Source organism: Bombina bombina, chromosome 7 (genome assembly GCF_027579735.1).
Source record: "Bombina bombina isolate aBomBom1 chromosome 7, aBomBom1.pri, whole genome shotgun sequence".
Lineage (NCBI taxonomy): Eukaryota > Metazoa > Chordata > Amphibia > Anura > Bombinatoridae > Bombina > Bombina bombina.
In genome coordinates this window covers 127,363,034-127,381,441 of record NC_069505.1, presented here as the reverse complement: position 1 = coordinate 127,381,441, position 18,408 = coordinate 127,363,034, and the positions used below count along the sequence as shown (strand labels likewise).

Below are 18,408 nucleotides of genomic sequence, written 5' to 3'. Positions count from 1 at the left end.
GTAAGCCACAGTCGTGATGTTGTCTGACTGAAATCTGATGAACCTCAGTGTTGCTAACTGAGGCCAAGCCAGAAGAGCATTGAATATCGCTCTTAACTCCAGAATATTTATTGGAAGGAGTTTCTCCTCCTGAGTCCACGATCCCTGTGCCTTCAGGGAGTTCCAGACTGCACCCCAACCTAGAAGGCTGGCATCTGTTGTTACAATTGTCCAATCTGGCCTGCGAAAGGTCATACCCTTGGACAGGTGGACCCGAGACAACCACCAGAGAAGAGAATCTCTGGTCTCTTGATCCAGATTTAGCAGAGGGGACAAATCTGTGTAATCCCCATTCCACTGACTCAGCATGCATAATTGCAGTGGTCTGAGATGTAGGCGCGCAAATGGCACTATGTCCATTGCCGCTACCATTAAGCCGATTACCTCCATACACTGAGCCACCGAAGGGCGCGGAATGGAGTGAAGAACACGGCAAGCATTTAGAAGTTTTGATAACCTGGACTCCGTCAGGTAAATTTTAATTTCTACAGAATCTATAAGAGTCCCTAAGAAGGAGACTCTTGTGAGTGGGGATAGAGACTCTTTTCCTCGTTTACTTTCCACCCGTGCGACCTCAGAAATGCCAGAACTATCTCTGTATGAGACTTGGCAACGTGAAAGTTTGACGCCTGTATCAGGATGTCGTCTAGATACGGAGCTACTGCTATGCCTCGCGGTCTTAGAACTGCCAGAAGTGAGCCCAGAACCTTTGTAAAGATTCTCGGGGCTGTAGCCAACCCGAAGGGAAGAGCTACAAATTGGTAATGCCTGTCTAGAAAGGCAAACCTTAGAAACCGATGATGGTCTTTGTGAAGGTAGGCATCCTTTAGGTCCACTGTGGTCATGTACTGACCCTCTTGGATCATGGGTAGGATGGTCCGAATAGTTTCCATTTTGAAAGATGGAACTATGAGGAATTTGTTTAAGATCTTTAGATCCAAAATTGGTCTGAAGGTTCCCTCTTTTTTGGGAACCACAAACAGATTTGAATAAAAACCCTGTCCTTTTTCCGTCCGCGGAACTGGATGGATCACTCCCATAATTAGGAGGTCTTGCACACAGCGTAGGAATGCCTCTTTCTTTATCTGATTTGCAGATAGCCTTGAAAGATGAAATCTCCCTTGTGGAGGGGAAGCTTTGAAGTCCAGAAGATATCCCTGAGATATGATCTTGAACATCTCTTGCCCATGCCTGGGCGAAGAGAGAACGTCTGCCCCCTACTAGATCCGTCGCCGGATAGGGGGCCGTTCCTTCATGCTGTCTTAGAGGCAGCAGCAGGCTTTCTGGCCTGCTTGCCTTTGTTCCAGGACTGGTTAGGTTTCCAGGCCTGCTTAGATTGAGCAAAAGTTCCCTCTTGCTTTGAAGCGGAGGAAGTTGATGCTGCACCTGCCTTGAAATTTCGAAAAGGCACGAAAATTAGACTGTTTGGCCTTTGCTTTGGCCCTGTCCTGAGGAAGGGTATGACCCTTACCTCCAGTAATGTCAGCAATAATTTCCTTCAAACCAGGCCCGAATAAGGTCTGCCCCTTGAAAGGAATGTTGAGTAATTTAGACTTCGAAGTCACGTCAGCTGACCAGGATTTAAGCCATAGCGCCCTACGCGCCTGGATGGCGAATCCGGAATTCTTAGCCGTTAGTTTAGTCAAATGAACAATGGCATCAGAAACAAATGAGTTAGCTAGCTTAAGTGTTTTAAGCTTGTCAATAATTTCAGTCAATGGAGCTGTATGGATGGCCTCTTCCAGGGCCTCAAACCAGAATGCCGCCGCAGCCGTGACAGGCGCTATGCATGCAAGGGGCTGTAAAATAAAACCTTGTTGAATAAACATTTTCTTAAGGTAACTCTCCAATTTTTTATCCATTGGATCTGAAAAAGCACAACGGTCCTCGACCGGGATAGTGGTACGCTTTGCTAAAGTAGAGACTGCTCCCTTCACCTTAGGGACCGTCTGCCATAAGTCCCGTGTAGTGGCCTCTATTGGAAACATTTTTCTAAATATAGGAGGTGGGGAAAAAGGCACACACGGTCTATCCCACTCCTTGCTAATAATTTCTGTAAGCCTTTTAGGTATAGGAAAAACATCAGTACACACCGGCACCGCATAGTATTTATCCAGCCTACACAATTTCTCTGGTACTGCAACTATGTTACAGTCATTCAGAGCAGCTAATACCTCCCCAAGCAATACACGGAGGTTCTCAAGCTTAAATTTAAAATTAGAAATCTCTGAATCAGGTTTCCCCGAATCAGAGACGTCACCCACAGACTGAAGCTCTCCGTCCTCATGATCTGCATATTGTGACGCAGTATCAGACATGGCCCTTACAGCATCTGCGCGCTCTGTATTTCTCCTAACCCCAGAGCAATCGCGCTTGCCTCTTAATTCAGGCAACCTGGATAATACCTCTGACAGGGTATTATTCATGATTGCAGCCATGTCCTGCAAGGTAATCGCTATGCGCGTCCCTGATGCAATTGGCACCATATTAGCGTGCATCCCCTGAGCGGGAGGCGAAGGGTCTGACACGTGGGGAGAGTTAGTCGCATAACTTCCCCCTCGTCAGAATCTTCTGGTGATATTTATTTTATAGTTAAAGACTGATCTTTACTGTTTAAGGTGAAATCAATACATTTAGTACACATTCTCCTATGGGGCTCCACCATGGCTTTCAAACATAATGAACAAGTTGTTTCCTCTGTGTCAGACATGTTTAAACAGACTAGCAATGAGACTAGCAAGCTTGGAAAACACTTTAAACAAGTTTACAAGCAATATAAAAAACGTTACTGCACCTTTAAGAAACACAAATTTTTGCCAAAATTTGAAATAACAGTGAAAAAAGGCAGTTACACTAACAAAATTTTTACAGTGTATGTAACAAGTTAGCAGAGCATTGCACCCACTTGCAAATGGATGATTAACCCCTTAATACCAAACACAGAATAATAACTGACAAAAAGGTTTTTTTTTTTTGTTTTGTTTTTTTTAAATAGTCACAACAACTGCCACAGCTCTACTGTGGCTTGTTACCTCCCTCAAAAATTACTTTGAAGCCTTTTGAGCCCTCCAGAGATATCCTGGATCATGCAGGAAGAAGCTGGATGTCTGTGTCTGTAATTTTTTGCTGCACAAAAAAACCCCTCCCACTCATATTACAACAGTGGAAAGTCAGGAAACTGTTACTAGGCAAAATTCAAGCCAGCCATGTGGAAAAAAACTAGGCCCCAATAAGTTTTATCACCAAACATATATAAAAACGATTAAACATGCCAGCAAACGTTTTATATTACATTTTTATAAGAGTATGTATCTCTATTAATAAGCCTGATACCAGTAGCTCTCACTGCATTTAAGGCTTTACTTACATTAGTTCAGTATCAGCAGCATTTTCTAGCAAATTCCATCCCTAGAAATATATTAACTGCACATACCTTATTGCAGGATAACCTGCACGCCATTCCCTCTCTGAAGTTACCTCACTCCTCAGAATATGTGAGAACAGCCATGGATCTTAGTTACTTCTGCTAAGATCATAGAAAACGCAGGCAGATTCTTCTTCTAAATACTGCCTGAGATAAACAGTACACTCCGGTACCATTTAAAAATAACAAACTTTTTATTGAAGAATAAACTAAGTATAAAACACCACACTCCTCTTACGACCTCCATCTTGGTTGAGGCTTGCAAGAGAATGACTGGATATGACAGTTAGGGGAGGAGCTATATAGCAGCTCTGCTGTGGGTGATCCTCTTGCAACTTCCTGTTGGGAAGGAGAATATCCCATAAGTAATGGATGATCCGTGGACTGGATACACTTAACAAGAGAAACATCTGTGTTTGCAACCCCCTGGCCCTCTGCAGATTGTGGGATAATTTAATGCAAAAAGTTCTCATTTTTGCAGAATATCATTGTTTGCACATTTGACCCGAGCTAACTATAGCATTCACCATATTGCTAGTAAATCTGGCTGACAATAGGAAAGAATATATAGGAGCTCATAAAGCTGCCTTATTTTCTTCTTGTGATTGCCAAACTATGGCTGCCACTCGATCTTCGATGCAAATGTGTGATTTCATTGGATCATGGGAGACTACCTAGAATGCTAGGCACGCTCCCCTCTCCGATTTACCATTGCCTAAAAAGAGGAGGCTGCAGGTCACCAAAAATGGTAGGACGTTCCATGTCGTCCTAATGGCGTTTAAGCTCAGCACTGATAAGATGGCATGGAACGTCCTAACGGCGGATGTTAATAACTTTCAGCTTGTTGTATGTGTCGGTTAAAGGAACATGAAACACAAATGTCTTCTTTCATGATTCAGACAGAGCATATCATAAAAAAAACTAAATCTTTCACTTTTACTTCTATCAAATTTACCTTGTACCTATGGAATTATTTGCTGAATAGCATACCTTGGTAGGTAGCATACATGTGTTTGGAGAACTATATAATAATAGTTTTGGATTAAAGGGATACTGAACCCAATTTTTTTTTCTTTCATGATTCAGATAGAGCATGCAATTTTAAGTAACTTTCTAATTTACTCCTATGGTGAATTTTTATTTGTTCTCTTGGTATCTTTATTTGAAAAAACATAATTTATGCTTACCTGATAAATTTATTTCTCTTGTAGTGTATCCAGTCCACGGATCATCCATTACTTATGGGATATATTCTCCTTCCCAACAGGAAGTTGCAAGAGTCCACCCACAGCAAAGCTGCTATATAGCTCCTCCCCTAACTGCCATTACCAGTCATTCGACCGAAAACATGCAGAGAAAGGAAAACCATAGGGTGCAGTGGTGACTGTAGTTTAATGGAAAAATTAACTGCCTTAAAGTGACAGGGCGGGCCGTGGACTGGATACACTACAAGAGAAATAAATTTATCAGGTAAGCATAAATTATGTTTTCTCTTGTTAAGTGTATCCAGTCCACGGATCATCCATTACTTATGGGATACCAATACCAAAGCTAAAGTACACGGATGATGGGAGGGACAAGGCAGGTACTTAAACGGAAGTTACCACTGCCTGTAAAAAACCCTTTCTCCCAAAAATAGCCTGCGAAGAAGCAAGGTATCAAATTTGTTAAATTTGAAAAAGTATGAAACGCAGACCAAGACTCCGTCTTGTAATCTGTTCAACAGAAGGCACATTTAAAAAAGGCCCAAGTGAAAACCACAGCTCTAGTAGAATGAGCTGTAATCCCTTCAGGAGGCTGCTGTCCAGCAGTCTCATAAGCTAAATGAATTATGCTTTTTAACCAAAAAGACAGAGAGGTTGCTGAAGTCCTTTGACCTCTCCTCTGTCCAGAATAGACAACAAACAAGGTGAATGTTTGATGAAAATCTGTAGTAGCTTGTAAGTAAAACTTTAAAACACGAACCACGTCCAAATTGTGTAATAGACGTTCCTTCTTTGAAGAAGGATTAGGATACAAGAATGGAACAACAATCTCTTGAGTGATATTCTTGTTAGATACCACCTTAGGTAAAAACCCAGGTTGGTACACAGGACTACCTTATCCGTACGGAGAACCAGATAAGGAGAATCACATTGCAACGCAGATAACTCGGAGACTCTATGAGCCGAGGAAATAGCTACCAAAAAGGAACTTTCCAAGATAGAAGTTTGATATCTATGGAATGAAAAGGTTCAAATGGAACTCCTTGAAGAACCTTAAGAACCAGCTTTAAGCTCCATGGCGGAGCAACATTTTTAACCACAGGCTTGGTTCTAACCAAAGCCTGACCAAATGCCTGAACGTCTAGAATACCTGCCAGACGCTTGTGCAAAAGAATAGACAGAGTAGAAATCTGTCCTTTTAAAGAACTAGCTGACAACCCTTTTCTCAAAATCATCTTGGAGAAAAGATAATATCCTGGGAATCCAGACTTTACTCCATGAGTAACCCTTGGATTCATAACAATAAGATATTTACACCATATCTTATGTTAAATTTTCCTAGAGACAGGCTTTTATGCCTGTATTAAGGTATCAATTACTGACTCGGAGAAGCCATGCTTTGATAACATCAAGCGTTCTGTCTCCAGGCAGTCCATCTCAGATTAGTTATATTTAGATGGTTGAAAAGACCCTGAGGTAGAGGGTCCTGTCTCAGAAGCAGAGACCGTGGTGGAAAGGATGACATGTCCACCAGATCTGCATACCAGGTCCTGCGTGGCCACGCAGGCGCTGTCAAAAGCACCAAAGCACTCTCCTGCTTGATCTTGTGCAAACCCCTCCGGAGGGAATTCCCACTCCCCCGGATGAAAAGTCTGACGACTTAGAAAATCTGCCTCCCAGTTCTCAACACCTGGGATAGGGATAGCTTTTAGACAAGAGTGAGTCTCTGTCCAGTGAATTATTTTCACTTCTAACATTGCTAGGGAACTTCTGTTCCCCCTTGATGGTTGATGTAAGCCACAGTCGTGATATTGTCCGACTGAAATATGATGTACCTCAGAGTTGCTAACTGAGGCCAAGTCTGAAGAGCATGGAATATCGCTCCCAGTTCAAGAATATTCATTAGAAGGAGGGTCTCCTCCTGAGTCCACTATCCCTGAGCCTTCAGGGAGTTCCAGACTGTATCCCAACCTAAAAGGCTGGCATCTGTTGTAACAATTGTCCCATCTGACCTGCGGAAGGTCATACCCTTGGACAGATGGACCCGAGATAGTCACCAGAGAAGAGAATCTCTGGTTTCTTGGTCCGGATTTAACAGGAGAACAAATCTGTGTAATCCCCGTTCCTCTGGCTGAGCATGCATAGTTGCAGTGGTCTGAAATGTAGGCGTGCAAACGGTACTATGTCCCTTGCCGCTACCATTAAGCCGATTACATTCATGTACTGAGCCACCAAAGGGCGCGGATGGAATGAAGAACACGGCAGAAATTTAGAAACTTTGACAACCTGGACTCCGTCAGGTAAATTTTAATTTCTACAAAATCTATCAGAATCCCTAGGAGGGAAACCCTTGATATTGGGGATAGAGAACTCTTTCCTTGTTCACTTTCCACCCATGCGATCTCAGAAATGCCAGTACTACGTCCGTATGAGACTTGGCAACTTGGATGTTTGACGCCTGTATCAGGATGTCGTCTAAATAAGGGGCCACTTCTATGCCCCGCGGCCTAAGGACCACCAAAGTGACCCCAGAACCTCCATAAAGATTCTAGAGGCTGTAGTTAACCCAAAGGAAAGAGCTACAAACTGGTAATGCCTGTCTAGAAAGGCAAACCTGAAAAACCGATGGTGATCTTTATGCATCGTAATGTGAGGATAAGCATCCTTCAAATCCATTGTAGTCCTCTATTGACTCTCCTGGATCATAGTTAAGATGGTACGAATAGTTTCCATCTTAAATGATAGAATTCTAAAGAATTTGTTTAAGATCTTTTAGATCCAAAATAGGTCTGAAGGTTTCCTTTCCTTGGGAACCACAAACCGATTTGAGGAAAACTGTCCCTGTTCCTCTATTGGAACTGAATGGGTCACGTACACAATGCAAGAATGTCTCTTTCTTTATCTGGTTTGCAGATAAATGTGAAAGGCAAAAACTCCCCTTTTTTGGGGGGGAAAGCTTTGAAATCCAGAAGATATCTCGGGGGTATAATTTCCAATGCCCAGGGATCCTGGGCATCTCTTGCCCACGCCTGGGCGAAGAATGAAGTCTGCCCCCTATAGGATCCGTTACCAGATAGGGGTCCGTTCCTCATGCTGTTTTAGAGGCAGCAGCAGGCTCCTTGACCTGCTTATCTTTGTTCCAGGTCCGGTTGTCTCCAGACCGCCTTGGACTGAGCAAAAGTTCCCTCTTATTTTGCCTTAGAGGAAGTTGATGCCACACCTGCCTTGAATTTTCGAAAGGCACGAAAATTAGGCCTTTTTTGTCCCTTGATTTGGACCTGTCCTGAGGAAGGGCATGATCTTTTCCTCCAGTGATATAAGTAATAATCTCCTTCAAACTAGGCCTGAATAGGGTCTGCCCCTTGAAGGGAAGTTAAGTAGCTTATTTATTAAAGTCACGACAGCTGACCATGATATAAGCCATAGCGCTCTGCACGCCAGTATAGTAAAAAACAGAATTCTTAGCCGTTAGTCTAGTCAAAGGAACAAAGGCATCAGAAAACAAAGGAATTGGCTAGCTTAAGTGCTCTAAGCTTGTCAAATATATTCATCCAATGGAGCCTGTAAAGCCTCATCAAGAGACTCAAACCAGAACGCCGCAGCAGCAGTGACAGGAGCAATGCGTGCAAGGGGCTGCAGGATAAAACCTTGTTGAATAAACATTTTTTATCCATTGGATCTAAAAAAGCACAACAGTCCTCGCCAGAGGTAGTGGTACGCTTAGCTAGAGTAGAAACTCTTCTCTCCACCTTAGGAACTGTCTGCCATAAGTCCTGTGTGGTGGCAACTATTAGAAAACATTCTTCTAAAAAATAGGAGGGGAAGAGAACGGCACACCTGGTCTATCCCATTCCTTATGAAAAATTTTAGTAAACCTCTTTAGGTATTGGAAAAACATAAGTACACACCGGCACTGCATATTATTTATCCAGTCTACACAATTTCTCTGGCACTGCGATTGTACACATTCATTCAGAGCAGCTAAAGCCTCCCTGAGCAACAAGTGGAGGTTCTCAAGCATAAATTTTAAATGTAGAAATATCAGAATCAGGTTAAATCATTTTCCCTGAGTCACAAATATCACCCACAGACTAAGCATATTGTGAGGTAGTATCAGACATGGTTCTTAAAGCGTCTGTATGCTCTGTATCTACCCCCAGAGCTGTTTTGCTTTCCTTTAATTTCAGGTAGTCTGACTAATACTGCTGCCAGTGTATTATACACAACCTTTGCCATGTCTTGTAAAATAAACGCTATGGGCGCCATTGATATACTTGGCGCCATTTGAGCGTGAGTCCCTGGAGCGGGAGTCAAAGGGTCTGACACGTGGGGAGAGTTAGTCGGCATAACTTCCCCCTCAACAGAATCCTCTGGTAAAATAAACGCTATGGGTGCCCTTGATGTACTTGGCGCCATTTGAGCGTGAGTCCCTAAAGCGGGAGTCAAAGGGTCTGACACGTGGGGAGAGTTAGTCGGCATAACTTCCCCCTCGACAGAATCCTCTGGTGATAATGTTTTTAAATACAAAAAATGATCTTTATTGTTTAACATGAAATCAGTACATCTGGTACACATTCTAAAATGGGGTTCCACCATGGCTTTAAACATAATAAACACAGAGCCTCCTCTATGTTAGACATGTTAGAACTAATAAAGAGACTAGTAAGCTTGGAAAACACTTTAAATCAAGTTAACAAGCAAATATAACAAACGTTACTGTGCCTTTAAGAGAAACAAATTTTGTCAAAATTTGAAAAACAGTGAAAAAAGGCAGTAAATCAAACGAAATTTTTACAGTACATGTAATAAGTTAACAGAGCATTGCACCCACTTGCAAATGGATGATTAACCCCTTAATGCAAAAAACAGATAAAAAAAAAAAAAAAAACGACATTTTTTTTCAACAGACACAACAAAACTGCCACAGCTGAGCTGTGGATTACCTTCCCTATAACTGTTTCTATGCAAAATTTAAGCCAGCCATGTGGAAAAATTAGGCCCCAATAAGTTTTATCACCAAACATATGTTAAAAAACGATTAAACATGCCAGCAAACGTTTTAAAACACATTCTTATAAGAGTATGTATGTCTATTAATAAGCCTGATCCAGTCGCTATCACTGCATTTAAGGCTTTACTTACATTACTTCGGTATCAGCAGTATTTTCTTAGTCAATTCCATTCCTTAGAAAAATATATTACTGCACATACCTTAGCATATATCTCTATCAATCAGCCTGGTACCAGTCGCTTTCACTGCATTTAAAGGCTGTACTTACATTACTTCGGTATCAGCAGTATTTTCTTAGTCAATTCCATTCCTTAGAAAAATATTTTACTGCACATACCTTATTTGCAGGAAAACCTGCACGCCATTCCCCCTCTGAAGTACCTTACTCCTCAGAATGTGTGAGAACAGCAACTGGATCTTAGTTACGTCTGCTAAGATCATAGAAAAAACGCAGGCAGATTCTTCTTCCAAATACTGCCTGAGATAAACAGCACACTCCGGTGCCATTTAAAAATAACAAACTTTTGATTGAAGAAATAAACTAAGTATAAAAAACCACAGACTCTCACGACCTCCTATCTATGTTGAGACTTGCAAGAGAATGACTGGTAATGGCAGTTAGGGGAGGAGCTATATAGCAGCTTTGCTGTGGGTGGACTCTTGCAACTTCCTGTTGGGAAGGAGAATATATCCCATAAGTAATGGATGATCCGTGGACTGGATACACTTAACAAGAGAAAGCAGGAATGTAAGCCGGCCCATCTTTGGTTCAGCACCTGGGTAGCGCTTGCTGATTGATGGCTAAATGTAGCCACCAATTCTTTTAACAATATTATATTCTTTTGAGCAATGGATAGCATAGTGTTTGTACAATATATAACACTGTTAAAAATTAGGGTTGCCAGTTGTCTTCTATAGAAATACTGAACAACTGGTAGGTGACTGAGCATTAGTGGTAGGTAAGTTCACACACTGGTGCTTCCCCAAGCTGTACCCTTGACCCTACCCTTGACCCTAATCTATATATTTTTCATAAACGATAGTGTTATACCTCTTGGGTTGCCAGTAGCACACACTACTCCCCTTAATTTCCAGTAGCACTCACACAGCTTGCCTTGATTTTCAGTAGTGCACACAAAGCTCCCCTTGATTTACAGTAGCACACACACACAGCTCCCTCTGATTTCCAGTAGCACACACACAGCTCCCCCTGATTTCCAGTAGCGCACACACAGCTCCCCTTGATATTAGTAGCACACACAGAGCTCCCCTTGATATTAGTAGCTCACACAGAGCTCCCCTTGATATTAGTAGCACACACACAGCTCCTTGTGATTTCCAGTAGCACACGCACAGCTCCTTATGATTTCCAGTAGCACCCACACAGCTCCCTCTGATTTCCAGTAGCACACACACACACAGCACCCCTTGATTTCCTGTAGCACACACACAGCTCCCCTTGATTTCCAGTAGCACATAAACAGCTCCCCCTGATTTCCAGTAGCACACACAGAGCTCCCCTTGATATTAGTAGCACACACACAGCTCCCCCTGATTTCCAGTAGCGCACACACACAGCTCCCCTTAATTTCCAGTAGCACACACACAGTTCCCTTTGATTTCCAGTAGTACACACACAGCTCGCTCTGATTTCCAGTAGCACACACACACAGCACCCCTTGATTTCCAGTAGCACATACACAGCTCCCCCCGATTTCAAGTAGCACATACAGAGCTCCCCTTGATATTAGTAGCACACACACAGCTCACTTTAATTTCCAGTAGTACACACAAAGCGCCCCTTGATTTCCAGTAGCACACACAGAGTGATGCTTTATGTCCAGTAGTACACACACAGCTCCCCTTGATTTTCAGTAGCACACACACAGCTTCCCCCGATTTTAAGTAGCACACACAGAGCTCCCCTTGATATTAGTAGCACACACACAGCTCCCCCTGATTTCCAGTAGCACACACACAGCTCCCTTTGATTTCCAGTAGTACACACACAGCTCCCCTTGATATTAGTAGCACACACACAGCTCCCCTTGATTTCCTGTAGCACACACACACACAGCTCCCCTTGATTTCCTGTAGCACACACACAGCGCCCCTTGATTTCCTGTAGCGCACACACAGCTCCCCTTGATTTCCAGTAGCACACATACACAGGACCCCTTGATTTCCAGTATCAAACACACAGCACCCTTTGATTTCCAGTAGCACACATACACAGCTCCCCTTAATTTCCTGTAGCACACACAGCTCCCCTTAATTTCCTGTAGCACACACACAGCTCCCCTTGATTTCATGTAGCACACACGCAGCGCCCCTTGATTTCCAGTATCACACACACACAGCTCCCCTTGATTTCCTGTAGCACACACACAGCTCACCCTGATTTCCAGTAGCACACACACAGCTCCCCCTGATTTCCTGTAGCACACACACAGCACCCCTTGATTTCCAGTATCACACACACAGCTCCCTTTGATTTCCAGTATCACACACACAGCGCCCTTTGATTTCCAGTATCACACACACACAGCTCCCTTTGATTTCCCGTAGCACACACACAGCTCCCCTTAATTTCCAGTAGCACACACACAGCTCCCCTTAATTTCCAGTAGCACACATACACAGCTCCCCTTAATTTCCAATAGCAGTGCTGTAGCACACACACACAGCTCCCCTTAATTTCCAGTAGCACACACACACAGCTCCCCTTAATTTCCAGTAGCACACACACAGCTCCCTTTTGATTTCTAGTAGCACACACAGTACCCCTTGATTTCCAGTAGCACACACACACAGCGCCCTTTGATTCCCAGTAGCACACACACAGCGCCCTTTGATTCCCAGTAGCACACACAAAGCACCCTTTGATTCCCAGTAGCACACACACAGCGCCCTTTGATTTCCAGTAGCACACACACAGCGCCCTTTGATTTCCAGTAGCACACGCACAGCACCCTTTGATTTCCAGTAGCACACATACACAGCTCCCCTTAATTTCCAGTAGCGCACACACACACACAGCTCCCTTTGATTTACAGTATCACACACACACAGCTCCCTTCGATTCCCAGTAGCACACACACAGCTCCCCTTAATTTCTAGTAACACACACACAGCTCCCTTTTGATTTCCAGTAGCACACACAAAGCACCCCTTTATGTCCAGTAGCACGCACACACACACACAGCGCCCCTTGGTTTCCAGTAGCACACACAGCGCCCCTTGGTTTCCAGTAGTACACACGCAGAGCCTATTTATTTCCAGTAGTACACACACAGAGCCCATTTATTTCCAGTAGTACACACACAGAGCCCATTTATTTCCAGTAGTACACACACAGAGCCCATTTATTTCCAGTAGCATACATCTTTTTACACCCTAATCATTACTAGTAAAAAACAGAAAGCACTGATACATGTAACATAAAGAGCAGTGTTTTAACACTCCCCCTATGATTTTTAGAAACACATAATGACAGCCAAGGAAGAAAAACACTGTTTTAACACATGGAGATGTGTATGTGTATTTGCTATTTCTTTTTGGGCAATATAGGAGGCATTTAACATTTTGCTTTAAATCAGAGGACTTTGAATAAAAATAAATAAATAAAAAGTACCTATAAATACAAATATTAGATATGTTAAATATTGAAATAAAATATTAAAGCAATAATTGTTATCTAAATTGTTTAAAACCCATAATAAAAACATAGGAGTCTGAAGCAGATGTAAACTAATAAATTTAGTTAGACACATAGATTTTTTTTTCAATATATGTACTGTCTTTTGCAGCTGAGTCAGACAAGTCAGTCACACTAAAAGTCACAAGAGCATGACCGGTCATTTACACCAACCATCTTGTTAGAGTTGCTAAGCAACATACTCTAAGGCTCTAATTTTCCTCTAAATATTGCTGGACATTAAATGAAATTGGGGGAGGTTACGCTTAAAGGCACAATAAACACTTTGTGATTGTCATATAAAATGTTTAATTATATATAGACGACCAGATATGAGGTAAAAAGGGCACTTCATCAACAACATGCAACATACTCAAAACAAAAAAGATGAATTATTAGACTAGGTTTTAATTGAAGCATTTCAAACCATTTATTATAAATTAAATATTGAAGAAAAATATCAGCTGCCACTATTATTAACTAACACCCTTCACCTGCAACATTGCTGAAAACATACAGATTACAATATACAGGTGGCCCTCGGTTTACAACGGTTCAATTTGCACCGTTTCAGAATAACAACCTTTTTTCCAGTCATGTGACTGCTATTAAAAAGCATTGAGAAGCAGTGCATTGATTAAAATAGCCAGTAGGTGGAGCTGTCCGCTTGTGTTGCAGCAAAGCCAAGCAAGCTGAAATTAATCAGTTTAACCAGACCTGAGCTATCAAGCAGATTTCAAAGGAACAAGATCTTCCTGTCTATAAATCAGTCCAGATTGGAATGCATAGAAAGAACTGTTTGCAGAAAAATGCAAGTGAAGTCTGTGTTGTGTGATTAATGTATTAGGTTTATAAAGCTGTTTAGCAAATGTTTTTGTTAATTTAACTTAGTTTAATTATATATTCTGTGTTGTGTGATTATTTTATTAGGTTTATAATGCTGTTTAGCATTTAAAGTCTTCATTTCAAAGCTTTAAAAATAATGTATTAGGTGTTACTTATGACAATTTTGAAAGGGGCCTGGAACCTAACTCCCTCACTTCCCATTGACTTACATTATATACTGGGTTTCAATTTACAACGGTTTCGATTTACAACCATTCCTTCTGGAACCTAACCCCGGCGTAAACTGAGGGCTACCTGTATATATATATAAATATACACATATATACATATACACTCACCAGCCACTTTATTAGGTACACCTGTTCAATAGCTTGGTAACACAAATTGCTAATCAGCAAATCACATGCCCGGAACTCAAGGCATTTAGGCATCTACACGTGGTGAAGACAACTTGCTGAAGTTCAAACCGAGCAACAGAATGGGGAAGAAAGAGGATTTAAGTGACTTTGAACGTGGCATGGTTGTTGGTGCCAGACGGGCTGGTCTGAGTATTTTAAAAACTGCTGATCTACTGGGATTTTCACGCACAACCATCTTTAGGGTTTACAGAGAATGGTCCGAAAAAGAGAAAATATCCAGTGAGTGGCAGTTGTGTGGATGACAATGCCTTGTTGATGTCAGAGGAGAATGGGCAGACTGGTTCGAGATGATAGAAAAGCAACAGTAACTCAAATAACCACTTGTTACAACCAAGGTATGCAGAATACCATCTCTAAATGCACAATACGTCGAACCTTGAAGAAGATGGGCTACAACAGCAGAAGACCACACCGGCTGCCACTCCTGTCAGCTGAGTACAGGAAACTGAGGCTACAATTTGCACAGGCTCACCAAAATTAGACAATAGAAGACTGGAAAAACGTTGCCTGGTCTGATGAGTCTCGATTTCAGCTGCGACATTCAGATGGTAGAGTCAGAATTTGGTGTAAACAACATGAAAACATAGTTCCATCCTGCCTTGTATCAACGGTTTAGGCTGGTGGTGGCGGTGTAATGGTGTGGGGGATATTTTCTTGGCACACTTTGGGCCCCTTAGTACCAATTGAGCATCGTTTAAACGCCATGGCCTACCTGAGTATTGTTGCTGACCAGGTCCATCCCTTTATGACTACAGTGTACCCATCTTCTGATGGCTACTTCCAGCAGGATATTGCACCATGTCCCAAAGTTTAAATCATCTCAAACTGGTTTCTTGAACATGACAATGAGTTCACTGTATTCCAATGGCCTCCACAGTTTCCAGATCTCAATCCAATAGAGCACCTTTGGGATGTGGTGGAAAGGGAGATTTGCATCATGGATGTGCAGCCGACAAATCTGCAGCAACTGCGTCATGCTATCATGTCAATATGGACCAAAATCTCTGAGGAATGTTTCCAAAACCTTGTTGAATCCATGCCATGAAGAATTAAGGCAGTTCTGAAGGCAAAAAGGAACCAAACCCGGTACTAGCAAGTTGTACCTAATAAAGTGGCCAGTGAGTGTATATATATCAACTGAAATTCCAAACTGGTGATTTTTTTTAGTTGGTTAGGCAGAAGACTTCTTTTAATTATGTCCCTTTTGTATTTTATATTTTAAAAAGGTGTTTCTTCTACCTCTCACACAACCCCTAACACATTTGGTAATATTAATATAATATTCACAACAGATATCACTTCACAATAAAATACATTAGTAGTTATTAACTATAAACTTTAACTCTCAAATGTTCAACTACTCTCCAAAGTTAAATTGCTCTCTTTATGCAGATCAACTCTATCTCTGTGCTCAACTCTCTCTTTGTTCTCAAGCTGCCTGCCCCCACTCCCAATCAGACCCTGCCAAAAAGAGCAATAATCTTCTCCCGCCTCCTGTTACATGTGTCCACTACCACAGAATGCAGGGAATTGTAGTTCCTAGGCTGCAGAGCTGCTGATATTGCATGCAATAGGGCTATGATGATAGACATACAAACAATACTAAAGCAAGCATTGCACATATATATATATAATTAATCTAATAAGTAAACAGTCATGGGGAAAAACGGGACATTTCTTCAAAAAGTTCTAGGGACAAAGGGACAGTGTGTTAAATAATGGGACAATCCCATTACAAACTGGACATCTGATCACCCTGATATATACTTGTTTACTATATATAGAAGTAAACATTTTCTGTTACAATCACAAGTATTTCAGTAGTCTTTATTTAATATATTTTATTCAGTATACATTGTTTACTTTGTTCATTGGTCCTGTAATTTCATTTTGAAAATGATGGGCTTTCCATTTCCTGTTAAAAGTGAAAGTTCAGACTCCATACTTAACACTGCTATATTTCACATAGTCATTACCTCCCTAATTGCTCTTTGGATAAAAAAAAATACACTTATTTTTTCTGTATTTAAAAAACAAATATCAAATTTAAAAATTGACCCCTGAGTATTATCATGAGGCAATTTTTAGCTATGAATACATCATTTAAAGTGACAGTAAACACCAGAATTTTTGTTGTTTAAAAAGGTAGATAATCCCTTTATTACCAATTCCCCAATTTTGCATAACCAACACAGTTATAATAATATACTTTTTACCTCTGTGATTGCCTTGTATCTATGCCTCTGCAAACTGCCCCCTTATTTCAGTTCTTTTGACAGATTTGCATTTTTAGCCAATCAGTGCTGGCTCCTAGGAGCTTCACGTGCCTGAGCTCAATGTTATCAATATAAAACACATGAACTAACGCCCTCTAGTGGTGAAAAACTGTCAAAATGCTTTCAAATTAGAGGCAGTCTTCAAGGCCTAAGAAATTAGAACATGAACCACCTAGATTTAGCTTTCAACTAAGAATACCAAGAGAACAAAGCAAAATTGATAATAAAAGTAAATTGGAAAGATGTTTAAAATTACATGCCCTATTTAAATCATGAAAGATTTTTTTTTTACTTTACTGTCCCTTTAATCTAGTAATTATTTAGAGTAAAACGGAAGCTGATATCACTTTACACAACAGTCAACATTTTACATCACAAAGTTAATACCAATAGTGAATGCTGGCCTATGTGTTTAACTCCCACAAAGCAGTTAACAATATGGTTAAAGTACAAACACTGCAACTCCCGAACTCGACACTGCTAGTGGCTGACAGTTACATGTGACTGTAGCTCATGATTAGGTAACTGACCACATGGAAACTAAACACGTACAGCTAAATTACAAGTAGAGCAAATTCGATAGTACCAGGTTTATTATCTTTATTTAGAATTAAAGGGTCAGTAAACATAATGAGACTTATATATATATTTATATATAAATGTTAGTTAAGTGCAATAAAACAACTTTGCAATTTATTTTCATTATTTATTTTGTTCCTTTTTATGTAATTTAGCTCTTATTCTCAGGACTTGAACTGCACCTGCTGACTTCTCAAGGCGAACCCTGCTACATACCTCTCCCTAATTGGCTTTATCAGATAACATACAAAGCAATGCAATTTCTACTAACATTATGACAGTAACTAGCCTTGCTGTCTGTGGACCAAAGCCCAGATTGGCTCCTCCAAATAAAGCAAATGGTGGGTGGAGTTTGGCTACTGAAAAAGAATTGCCGTAAAAATGCTCTAATTCGTTAATCCCTTAACGATCAGGACATACCCTGTATGTTGTGTGCCCTTAAGGGGTGTGTGACACTGTAATAGCATGAGTCTTGCCGAAAGTGTCAGTACCGCACTATTTAAACATGCCTCCCTCCTGGAGACATCTGGCTATAGCGTGGCGAGAGCTACACTATTAAACCCCATCATAGAAAATGGCCGGCGACATACAATAAAAAAAAAAGACAAACTTTGACATAGACGGACCACCAAGGCTGGAGAGGCATATATGACTGAAATCACTTATTTCTTAGTGCAATAAAGAGAGACCCCTTAAACACAACATGGAAAGCTCAACCCAATAAAAACTTTTAACTTGTCAATTGAAGAGGGGCATATGGACCTCTGTATTGTGGGTCATAGGGTTACAACAGTGCTTTTGTTAATATAGTTTATTTCAGGGTGGGTTAAAAGAGAGACCACAGCACCCAGCACTTCTGTGGTTGACTGGCAAATCTGATACTTACAAAGCTAATAGCTTTAAATTACGGTG

At 41.3% G+C, this 18,408-nt stretch overlaps 1 protein-coding gene across 1 annotated transcript in view; it reads right to left on the bottom strand.

Moving 5' to 3' along the window:
* The window catches only part of MAPK8IP1 (mitogen-activated protein kinase 8 interacting protein 1), a 204,275-nt gene that overhangs the window by 9,054 nt on the left and 176,813 nt on the right, over positions 1 to 18,408 (bottom strand). The gene's annotated exons all lie outside the window — the stretch shown is intronic.